The following is a 13,337-nucleotide window of genomic DNA, read 5'->3' as shown; positions in this document are numbered from 1 at the left end:
ATGAGTGCTGGAGGAGGGGAGGTGGAGGGGGTTGGGTGGTGGTGGTGGTGGGAGTTAATTTTTGGATCTCTCGCAATGAAGAGTGCTCATGGATGGAAAAGGTCATAAGCATGACGTACAATCTTTTCTGTGATCATGGCATTACAATGCAGTCCTCCTCTCACTGTGTCTGCACAGGAGCTTCTGCCTACGCTGCGCTTGCTACAGGGAAAAGCTTGACAAGCAGCTGCTTTGCATGAAAATGGAGGGAAAAATGCTTTCAAAGAAGTGAGTCCCTTTGTGTTCATCATATATGATGTGCTTTTGTACACGATAAAGAGATCACGGCAATGCGCAAAACCCCTCGGATCTTTTCATCGACACATGCCGCTTTGACTTTGAACATGTTATTGTATTAGCTTGAATTAAAAATTGAAACTTGATGTTGCACAACAAAACCAGGCTGGACATTAAAATTTGTTAGAGCTCTGAGTACAATGCAAGTCCTTGTGGATGCAGTAAGGATCTAATTAGAGAATCAGGCATGTGCACTTCATGTCATATCGCTTGGCTTTCACAGCGATGGCCTTGGAACATACTGTGCAGATGGGCACTCTCTACACCACAGGGAGCGATTCTGGCAGACTTGGAACCTGAGGATTTGCCAGATTTAAACCTGTTTATATTTTCAAATCTGGCAGGGCCGAGTGCTTCGGGACTACTTATGGTGCCATGCGGTGGTCGAAATTTTTCATCGGAGGGTCGCTCAAATAAGCAGGAGACGGTCGTTACGTTGGAGGAAAAGTGATGGTGCAACAATCTTGCAAAGTAATCACTGAATGCACTACAAAGGTTTTTCTTTTCTTTTCTTGTATCCAGGGCAATCTTATTTTGAGCTTGAATGATCACTTTGTCGATTTGAGAGCCCCGTGTTGACTGGTGCGAAGATCTTCTTTCATGATGTCCCCCGCTTCGAGACAATTATCGGGTGTGATGAATCTCCCATCGTCGAAGCCTTCAGGAAATGTTTGCAAATGTAAAAAAATAAGGTCCTGGCTAGAAAGAAATACAGGGTCAGGCTGTTCTTATCGATGTGTTACGCACTCAAGGGGACGACCTGACTGAGTTGGGTTGTGCAATCGAGATGTTGTCCCTGTTGAACAGTTCCGGCCTTTCCTCGAGGCGATGAAAGGTGTCAGTTTCTTGAAACCTCACTTGTGCCTTTTAAAATGTCTTCCCAAAGGCTTCTTTTTGGAAAAGCAATCATTCTCTCAGGATATGACAAGCGCTCTCAAATCCCATTGACGATCACTATGTCTGCTATTACTCCTGCGACGGCTTCCTCACACATTTTGGTTTTGTTGTTTTCTTGCCGTTCTTCCAATCGCATTTCCTGTTGTGATGATTTCTTGCAGTGTTCCCGATCACATTTCGGCCTTTAACTTGAGCTGCCGAAGGCAACTTAATAACACTCCGATTGTTTTACATGGTGGGAGCCTTTGGTGAATTTTAGGGAAGGGGAAGATCTCCAGAATGGAGGAGAGGAGACTTCCAAGGTCAAAGAAAAATTCCAATGTTACGATAACAATTTGTATCTTCATAATCTACAATGGATGAGAGGGAATACTTTCAATAATAATACACATCCATTCTCCGATGAAGACCGAAACAGAAAGAGTGTGACACCCCCCAAAAATGGGATTTCATGGACAAAGTTGGGGGAAAAATGGAATGAACTCGAAGGGTACTCAGAAGAGTGCATACCTCTTCCATGCAACGCCTGATCCACGAGAACATACCTGGCCCAATCGATATTTGAAATACCATGCTATATATCGTTTTGAGAGCCCAATCTCTCAATGGTGAAGAATCACTTAAAAATTAAAATCTTCACTAAAATCGAAACATCTCTTCCTTGTCACACTCCGAACATGTCCACCAGGTTTCATCTGAATCCGTCCACAACATTTTGAGATATTGTGCTATATATCCTTTTTTGGTCCTATCTCTCAATGGTGAAGAATCGCTTTAAAAATTCTCGTATCCATTCCCGGATCTTCACCAAAAGCTAAGGAATTCATCCATGTCACACACTGAACCCGTCCACAACTTTTTGAGATGTCCTGTACACAGACAAACAGACAGAAAGGGGTGAAAACATAACCTCCTTCACCTTCGGTGGTGGAGGTAATCACAAACCGATGTGGGATTTGTCTTGATAAGGTGGCGACGGCCATCTTGGAAACACGAGGGCAAGATCAGAGTTGGACATCGAATTTAGGATTCTACAGATTAGAGAAATTTTCAGCAAAAATAGTCATCTCTCGGTTATTGAGGAAGAATGAATTGGGCTCTCTATCACTGCATGAAAGCCTTTGCTACAGGAAAAGACTGAACAGTACAGAAGCATACAAATAAGACAAACCCCCACTATATATATATATGGGATTAGTACTTCATTGAAGAAATGAAAATGTGATAAACTATCCACAACTTGCATATGTCGCTTAACCACAGGTTTGAGGGATTTTAAATAGTGGCCCGACTGTTGGCAGCACTCGTCGTATCCTGATGGAGCAGAGAGACGGTGACTGAGGAGGACCAGGCACCGGTGATGGTACAAACTGATGTCTTCCTCTATTCTGAAGGCATTGTGAGATCTTTAGCATCCACGATAAAATGCAGGCTGATTGGATAGCGTCCTGCTGAGGATAAAAACACATTAGGATCTGTAATTCCTCCTGAAAAAGGACAGGTTTCTCCCAGTGTTTGGGTTTTTCGACATCAATGTGAAGACGTGTGAAAGGATGGACTGATACCAGTTCAGGGAGATAATACCCAAACACAAAGACTCAATTAACTCACTCTTAATCCTTTCACTTGTACTTTTTTAGCTCAGCCTTTTCAGTACAATACTGATGCAGCCGAACACAGAAGGCTCAGCCGCATTACCTGGCCCAAAATTAATAGCTATTCAAAAAGGATTTCACAGACTTTGACCTTGGCAATGGCATGAGGATAATGGGGAATGAATCAGCCTCTGGTGAGTTGTTACACTTTATTCCATGATCACTGTGGGTGTCTGGTTTGTGGTTGAAGGTAACTGTCATAAAAACCAAACAATTTGTACTTTTTTTATGATGAAGAATTGCAGAATGATGTTCACCATGGATAATGTATTAAAAATCCCTGCATTTTTTTTTTTTGTATACCTTGTCGAGGCTCGTATGAGAGCTTACACATAACGCACAGCAAGGGGGGCATGAGACAAGAGGGGTGGGAGTGGGAAGGACAAAACAGTGGAGAACAGACATTAGGGGATCTGTGGAAGGGAGAGGGATGGGGTGAGGAACATGGGGGGTGGGGGGCATTGATCACAGTCTTGAAATAGAGAATGTAATCAACATAGTTATTACCAATAACAAGATTATTTGATCTGTTAAGTCTGTGTGGCCACTGTTCCCAGACCTATTACATGCAGAGACATCAGGTGACATGACTGTACCAGATGGAATCACAAAACACAATTTCTTCACCTGACGTTGTGAAATGAATTGTCTTACAGCATTTCTCAAAACTCGAAGTTTAACTTCACATACAATTGAACACTTTGAATCAAAAGGAGGAGTTGTGCTCGAAAACACTGCACTCGTTGGGTGCTATCTGGGAGATGCTCAGAATTCTTTGCACAACATCACATGACCAGGTTTTCTCGTTGCTCAAATTCTACGATGACCAACCATGTGGCATTATGGCACTTCAACGCTAATGATAAAACCCGAATATGGTTTGATATCCTTTAAAATGCTCAATAATGGTTCCATCCGTATGATCTTGCATATCATTTAATCATCTTCGCTACCTAGTTTTTCACATGAGTAGAACAATGTTCCTTTATTGTGTGTTTACGTTACCCTTTGAACCCTGAGCTTCTTGAACTTTCAGCTCTTGCAATCTCTCGCATTCCCGGGATGGGAATGTAATCTCGGATGGGAATGATGGGAAAGCCTCACAGCAGTAATCGATCAAGAAGGGTTTTCGTGAACTCTACTTGACGCATGAAGATGAGTTGAAATTTGGGTATTGGCTATAGAGAAGGCCCTTGTTCTTGTGAGATATGCCATGAGATCCTTTATATCCAGCGGAGGACATTCACCATCGATGGGATCCTCCACAATACAGATTCTCCTGGCAGGTCAGAGCGAGCAATTAACTATAACCAAATGAGAAAAACACATTCCAAATAGTCACAAATTATAACTTTCAAATCTACAGAGTTTAGATAAAGATAGAGGTTGGAATGATGGAATATAACCCTGGGGAAAAATGCAGCTGCTCGGGTATATTGAGGTTTGAATAGCGGCCGGTAAATCTGCCACTCAGGTGTATGGAGGTTTGAATAGCGGCTGGTAAAATGGCCGCTAGGGTTCAAAAAGTTAAGCGGGGGAGTGTCGGTGTTGGTCCAAAGATCTATCTTTGTATTCTGATTCTGGTGTACCATACTCTGTGACAGTGCGTTGGTGCTACCGAAGTAGTTTATTGACAAGGATTACACTGCTTGGCTTGCACCTTCCCAGCAGTAGTTGGGGCAGGAATTTGTAATTTGTTTCTGGTACCAGTAATAATTTGCCTCGTCTTCATGAAGGACACCCGTGGGATCTTTCACATCCACCAACTAATGATAGCAGAAGGGGACATCCAGTATTAACATCCATCCGAGAGACGGCACACACGTTGATTAATCACCCTGCCTGTGAAACACCGGGATGACAGTTTAATGGCTGGGTCGGGATTCAAACCCAGGTTAGATGGCATAGAGGCGCAATGTGCATACCTCCAAACCATCCAGCCAGCTCCTAACCCTTATAAAACATTGCTCACTCATTCCCAAGCATCATCTCATAACTTAATGTGCTCGACATATATTTTATCCCTATGAACCATAACACACACTGTATACGATACACACGCCCTGCTTTCGGAGAGTTATGACCCTCAAGAGTTCTTGTGAAAGCTGCTGATCATCATGACCTTTCATTAACACCACAATCCCATCTCCCTTGGAACAACATAAGCGGTGTTTGCTAAATTGATCTGAAAATCGCCCGTTGCTCATTGCAACGATAATCTTGTCCATCCTACACGAGAATAGGTGAGACGTGCAGCACAGAGAATTGTAAAGTCTTTGTTGGTGCTGAAAACGATTTCCCTTTTTTGAATGCAGTAAGGAAACGAATTGATCTAAGTTGATCTGATCTCCCCATTTGAGAGTCACCATCCATGAAGCCTCACAGCAGTAATCGATCAAGAAGGGTTTTCGTGAACTCTACTTGACGCATGAAGATGAGTTGAAATTTGGGTATTGGCTATAGAGAAGGCCCTTGTTCTTGTGAGATATGCCATGAGATCCTTTATATCCAGCGGAGGACATTCACCATCGATGGGATCCTCCACAATACAGATTCTCCTGGCAGGTCAGAGCGAGCAATTAACTATAACCAAATGAGAAAAACACATTCCAAATCGTCACAAATTATAACTTTCAAATCTACAGAGTTTAGATAAAGATAGAGGTTGGAATGATGGCCTCGAGATATGCACACTTGCCTCTCTGCCATCTAACCTGGGTTTGAATCCCAACCTCACTATAAACTGCCATCCTGGTGTTTCACAGGTATGGTGATTCAACAAACATTTAAATATAACTGTGAATATACAAGGGTAGACTCAAGTAAACACATCTTCTTTCTCTTTTGTTTGTTTTTTTTTTTTGTTCCTCTCTTTTTCTTCTTTTCTAATACGTGGCTGCAGGTTTGCACAATTGCTGAGAGCACAACTCTGCCACTGATGCAGACTTTGGAGCTGGCGATACCTCACCTACTCTTCACGAAGGACGCCGTGGGATCTCCAAGGTCCACCAACTGATACTAAAGATGATACACCCAATTTAACATCCATCCGAGGGACCGAGCACACACACACACACACACACACACACACACACACACACACACACACACACACACACACACACACACACACACACACACACACACACACACACACACACACAGATGAATCACCCTGTTTGCGAAACGCTAGGATGACTGTTTAGAGCCCGGTAGGGATTCAAACCATTGCTGGAAAACTCGGAGCACGCGTGTGCGTAACATACCTCCAAGATATCTGGACCAGCCTAAGTTAAACGAAATGTCTTCCAAATCATCTCCCATGGCAAGCTTGTTCATTTCGCATCCTAGTCTCACCTTAATTGACATTCAACATCGTGTTCTGTGGTTAAAAAGAGCTTATGGATCCACTAAGAAGTCTAGGTGACCTTTGTTCTTGCATTTAACTTCAGCAACTCAATCTACGTGTTCAAATAACTTTGCATTTTCTACGAAGTCCGCGACACATACTGATGATGAGCGATTAGCTCATTTTGTTTGTTGTTAAAAACAAAACGGTTTGAATACATTTTCTCAGCGCTACACTTAATTTCGGCTGATCGAATGAATGACAGCTGAATGCTGAAAACTTAATTAAGGAAAGCCAATTTTCCTTTTATTCTCCAAGGAAATCTGCTGTGATTATTATTGGCATTGCAGATATAGTGAAAACCCCAAGGGCATCTGAACCATTAATGTCTGCAAACAGCATCTTCAGACATCCTACAAAATGTTCCAATTACGTAAAGAGTTTAGTGAACTCAAAGGATAATGAAAAAGATAAGGTTTGGCCAAATAATTGCTCCGAACGTCAGGCTCGCGAAACACATCCTCCAAGAACGGAGCAAAAGGCTTTGAAAGACCTTTGGAATTTCATGGCAATTCCGTCAATTTTCAATTTTCATCCGTAATGAGATTCTTTTCAAAGAGTACGAATTTCTTGGGGGCAGCAAGGGGGTCAAGGTCTTTGTGGGGTTTTATTTTTACTGTCGTGGTGTATTTTTTTTTTTTTTTTTTAGGTCGAAGGTCGTTCTTCTTGATCTGCTTGCATCAGAGTGCACCGAAGGAGTGGTGGCGTTTACTTATGCAAGGCAGGTAATCTCCAGGAAGATGCATTTTCTTACCCTCGCCAGAGGAGAGGGTATTACGTTTGGGTCCGTTTGCTGCTTGAAAAAAAAAGAAAAAATTGACAGGTATGTTGATGGCCTCCGTTTGTCTGTTCGCTCACCTTTAATCTTTAACTACAGGTCACAATTTTAAAATTCACAACAACAAAATAAAGGTCAGGATTTCAAACCGATCTCCACGAAACTTCACTAAATGGTAGAGTTGGTGGTCCATTAGAAACCTATTTATTTTTGAGGTCAAAAGTTCATCTGGACCGGTCATTAAAAATGGTCATAAGGTCATAAAACCGGTCAAAAGGTCATAAGAAAATATGCCAAAGGTCAACAATTTTTTCAAATTTCTAAAATCCTCAACTTTCATCAAGTTTGAAGAGGATTTGCATATCATGTCACCAACTATGTTTAAGGTCAACAATATACACCAAAAGGTCAACATAGCCAAATTTCTAAAATTGTCAATTTTCATCCAATTGATTTGAAATTTGAAGAGGATTTACATATCAAGTCACTTAATTCAACCACCTATTATTATTTTTGAGGTCAAAATAGGCCAAAAGGTCAACATCAGGCAAATTTCTAAAATCCTCAATTTTTATCCAATTAACTTGAAATTTGAAGAGCATTTGCATATCCTGTCACTTAATTCAACCACCTATTATATTTGTGGTCATGATAGGTCAAAAGGTCAACATAGGTCGGAATTTCTAAAATTGTCAATTTTCATATCAGCTCACTGAATACAACCACAATTTATTTTGAGGTCAGCATATGCCAAAAGGTCAACAACTTAGGATCAGCTTCTAAAATCCTCAATTTTCATCTGATTGACTTGAAATTTGAAGAGAATTTGCATATCAGGTCAATTAATTCAACCACCAATTATTTTTAAGGTCAAAAGGTCAACATTGGCCAGAATTCTAAAATTGAGAGATGGTGCCAAAAACTATGCATATCATGATATCTCAAAAAGTTGTGGACGAGTTGTGACAAAACTAGGTGGATGAGTTGGTTAGGTGACAAGAACAAGCACATTAGATTTTGGTTCAGATCCAGCCCATCAGTGGTATACAAAACGTCAACTGTTCAGCCTGGTGGAGGTATGCGCTCTACCAGGTGCCTTTATACATTGTTCTGTTTTGTCCAAGTGTCGCTCTATGAGTGATTTTTTTTAGCTCACCTGGAATGTAATTCCGGGGAGCTTATGGAATTGCACGTCGTCCGCCCATCAGTCCATCCATCTGTCTGTCCATAAATACTTGCAACTTCTTCTCTGAAGCTGCACATACGATTTTGATGAAACTTCACCACAATGTTCATCACCGTGTACAGTGGGGAGAACAAGTATTTGATACACTGCCGATTTTGCAGGTTTTCCCACTTACAAAGCACGTGGAGGTCTGTAATTTTTATCATAGGTACACTTCAACTGTGAAAGATGGAATCTAAAACAAAAATCCTGAAAAATCACATTGTATGATTTTTAAATAATTAATTTGCATTTTATTGCATGAAATAAGTATTTGATCACCTACCAACCAGTAAGAATTCCGGCTCTCACAGACCTGTTAGTTTTGGCTTAAAGAAGCCCTTCCATTCTCCACTCATTACCTGTATTAACTGCACCTGTTTGAACTCGTTATCTGCATAAAAGACAGCTGTCCACACTCAATCAATCAGACTTCAACCTCTCCACAATGGGCAAGAGCAGAGAGCTGTCTCAGGACATCAGGGACAAAATTGTAGACTTGCACAAGGCTGGGATGGGCTACAGGACAATAGGCAAGCAGCTTGGTGAGAAGGCAACAACTGTTGGTGCATTTATTAGAAAATGGAAGAAGTTCAAGATAAGTCAATCTCCCTCGGTCTGGGGCTCCATGCAAGATCTCACCTCGTGGAGCCTCAATGATCATGAGAAAGGTGAGGGATCAGCCCAGAACTACACGGCAGGACCTGCTCAATGACGTGAAGAGAGCAGGGACCACAGTATCAAAGAAAACCATAAGTAACACACTACGCCGTCATGGATTAAAATCCTGTAGCGCACGCAAGGTCCCTCTGCTCAAGCCAGCGCATGTCCAGGCCTGTCTGAAGTTTGCCAATGACCATCTGGATGATCCAGAGGAGGAATGGGAGAAGGTCATGTGGTCTGATGAGACCAAAATAGAGCTTTTTGGTTTAAACTCCACTCGCCGTGTTTGGAGGAAGAAGAAGGATGAGTACAACCCCAAGAACACCATCCCAACCATGAAGCATGGACGTGGAAACATCATTCTTTGGGGATGCTTTTCTGCAAAGGGGACAGGACGACTGCACCGTATTGAAGGGAGGATGGATGGGGCCATGTATCGCGAGATCTTGGCCAACAACCTCCTTCCCTCAACAAGAGCATTGAAGATGGGGCGTGGCTGGGTCTTCCAGCATGACAACGACCTGAAACACACAGCCAGGGCAACTAAGGAATGGCTCCGTAAGAAGCATCTCAAGGTCCTGGAGTGGCATTGCCAGTCTCCAGACCTGAACCCAATAGAAAATCTTTGGAGGGAGCTGAAAGTCTGTGTTGCCCAGCGACAGCCCCGAAACCTGAAGGATCTGGAGAAGATCTGTATGGAGGAGTGGGCCAAAATCCCTGCTGCAGTCTGTGCAAACCTGGTTAAGAACTACAGGAAACGTCAGATCTCTGTAATTGCAAACAACGGTTTCTGTACCAAATATTAAGTTCTGTTTTTCTGATGTATCAAATACTTATTTCATGCAATAAAATGCAAAGTAATTATTTAAAAATCATACAATGTGATTTTCAGGATTTTTGTTTTAGATTCCGTCTTTCACAGTTGAAGTGTACCTATGATAACAATTACAGACCTCCACGTGCTTTGTAAGTGCGAAAACCTGCAAAATCGGCAGTGTATCAAATACTTGTTCTCCCCACTGTATGTACCAAAGTTTGTTCATGGCGTTAAAAGTAAATCGGGCCCAAAGGAGGTCGACAGGGGTTGCCACCCAAAATAGGTATTTGCTTTCTTCTGAGAAAGTACACATGCAATTCGGATGAAACTTGACCACAACCTTCAGCACCCATGATGTAAATTTAGAAATTTGACCCATGTTGAACTTTTGACCTTAAAAAGAATTGGTGGTTGAATTAATTGAGCTGATATGCAAATCCTGTTCAAATTCCAAGTTTGTTCATGGCATTCAAAACAAATTGGGGTCTGAGAGGGTCCACTGAGAGAGTTTATGGGGGGGGGGGGTGGGTTGCTTCCAGCCCCCGCCCCAAAGTGGTATTTCTTTTCTTCTCAGAAACTACACACACACAATTCTGATGAAACCTCACCACAACCTTCATCACCCGTGATGTACCAAAGTTTGTTCATGACAGCAGAAAAATCGGGGTCTGGGTTGGTGTAAGGATAGTTGCCCCAAAACATATGTATTTGCCTTCTTCTCTGAAACTACACCCACAATTCTGATGAAACTTGACCACCACCTTCATCACCTGTGATGTCCTAAAGTTTGTTCACGGCATTAAAATAAATATCCATAGTTGTTTACATTCTTCTCCGTTACATATTTTGTGGGTCATCCATGTCTACCAGTGGTTCCCTGGTTATCTTATCCAGCCATGACCAGGTGAGTGCCTTGGGGTATTGCCCATATGCTTCATCTGTCTGTCTATCTGTTTGTTTGTCTGCACAGAACGTGAGTACGGTTTTTCTCTGCAACCGCTTGTCAGATTGACAGGAAATTTTCACTGTAGGTGCAACTACTCCTGTAGAATGTTTTAATGATAATAATGACGTCATAGGTCACGTGGTGTGGCAGCCATGTTTGGATAAAGGGAAAACTTTGGACCTCTATCTCTGAACCTGCGCCATGGAATAAATTGAAACTCAGCACATGGCATGTACTCCTCATGGGGAATAAGTGAGATTTTTGAATGATGTCATCTGTGCCTTCGTTATGACATCATAATTGCATACGTAGAATGCTACATCTCATCAGTATGAACATTTTTGAGGGTCGTCTTAGGATAAATTGTTCGACAAAAAATAATTAATGACATCATTGGTCATGTGGTTTGGCAGCCTTTATTTATTAATTTTTTTGAAAACATTAAAAAATCATCCTCTCTGATGCAGATCAATGCAAAGCTTTACAGCTGTGACAGCCTATCCATGAGGAACAAAACTTTCCCAACTATGATGTCATTGGTCACATGGTTTGGCAGCCATGTTGGATTTACCTGAAAACCTTTAGAAATCTTCCTCTCCAGATGGGCTGGACAGATCAAAGGGAAACTTCACATACTTGTTCCACTCACCTTGGGGATACCACGGTGTTCATGAATAATTGATAGGCCACATGGTCTGGCAGCCATATTGGATTGAACAAAAGTTTTAAAAATTATTTTTCTTGAACCGCTTTGTCGCTCGACATGAAACTTCACAATTATGATCTAGTAGTGATGGGGAATATAAGTTTTAAATTTAAACCTGATCAGACGCATGGTCTGGTAGCCAGGATTATTTAATTTTTTTGAATATGGGTTGTTTTGGCTTCTTTTCTTTTTTTGAATAAGGCTCAGTTTACTTTACCTGGATGGGGTTGAGAGTAGAAGAGCATCAGCTGAAACCCAAATTCTATCCAGGTTCCACCTGAGGACTTCATCTTTGCTTTTTGCTTGTTTGGGTTTCTTTTGATGCAGGACTGTACCTACAGTGTTTGGTCTTCCATTTGATTTGAATTGAATTTATTTTAATCCCATTCTGAATGCAAATTAATAATAATAAACATCCCGGGTCAGGGTCAAGTGTCCAATCAAAGCGGGACGTCTTGGTAAGTGGGACATCACTTCCAGCAGTTATAAAGTGGCAATTGTAGTTTTGTCTCTTATTAATTACGTAACATACCAGTACACAAGCACCACACAAAATACACCACACAAAACTGCACAAATACCACACAAAACATCTCCTGACGAGGGTCTGAAATCTGTAATTGCTCATTTTCTTGTTTTTTTTTCAAAAAGAATTGCAATGCAACATTTTTCATTCAACATACTAAATTGTACGATATTCGGCAAGGTTTATTCATTCCCGTTCACTTAATTAACAGCATTTGTCTTTTTGTTCATTAGCGATGAAAGAAATCTAATTGAAAATGTACATTCAAAGGATGCAATGAATTGGTGTGAACATTTCCTTCTTTTTCTTTTTCATTCCTTCTCTGCTTCATTGATCTTAAAAGCAGTTTGTGATGGAAAGTGGTTTGGGGACCATCAGTCTATTTAATAAGTACACACGCATGCTGTCAATACTGACCTTCTCCCTAGTCTGACAAAGTCCATGGTGAAAGCTTTTTTTTTCCGCACGACTTCATACCATGTTGGCATGGGATCTGATGCAATCTTTGTATTTTAGATCAAACTGGAAGTATTTCTTTCCATTAACAGGGCAGAGTGCTGGAATCCACAGCAGAAGTCTGGGTAAGTTGAAAATTATATCAAAAACACCTTGTATGGAGAATTTTTTTTTTTAATTAAAACTAAACAAAACCTTTTACTGATGTTTTGTAAACTACATAGATGGGTAACTTGTATGACCTTACAGATTCTGTAAATATTAAAACTTTTACTAAATATTGTAGGAACCGAAGAGTCCATAGAACATTCTACCCCGCACAGTGTTTAAAAATATGATTCAAGTTAAATAAAATAAATGTTTTAAAGATCGTATGAAAAAATGTATTCCAGAATTCACCACCGTTGATGCAGTGTCTATTACATCAGTCAATCTAACACGTTACATTCGTTCTTCATGCCTGTTGTTTGTGTCCTTGATGACATCCTTAAAAACAGTAAGTTTCCTGTTTGGAATGATTTTCAATTTTGTTTGACAGACAGGCAGACAGAGTAAAAATATTATCTCACTCCCCTCTGTGGACGCATGATCGGGACGAATTCAGAGCCAAAGATCTGGCTCTTCTTCTTTCTTGTGCAGCACAAGGCTGTGCGTAGCACCATTGGCTGAGAGTGTGGCTGTGCTGCTGAGGGTGTGGCTGTGCTGCTGAGGGTGTGGCTGTGCTGCTGATGCAATGCGTTGTTCCCAGTACACTGGTACTCATTTCACCAACCTCGGAAGGATGACAGTCTGAGTCACCTCACCTGGTGTTAATTCAATGATTGCAGGCTTAAACTCAGGACCGTAAGATCCCAAGCCAGCCACCCTCACCGCTAAGCAAACACCAGGCTTCAAAATATTGGTAAACGGCAGGTTTGTTTTTC

The sequence above is a fragment of the Eptatretus burgeri genome, chromosome 14, assembly GCF_056783735.1.
Source record: "Eptatretus burgeri isolate ZD-2024b chromosome 14, Ebu_testis_v1, whole genome shotgun sequence".
Classification (NCBI taxonomy): Eukaryota; Metazoa; Chordata; class Myxini; order Myxiniformes; family Myxinidae; genus Eptatretus; species Eptatretus burgeri.
The sequence above is the reverse complement of the archived record's forward strand: the minus strand, read 5'-3'. Positions refer to the sequence as shown.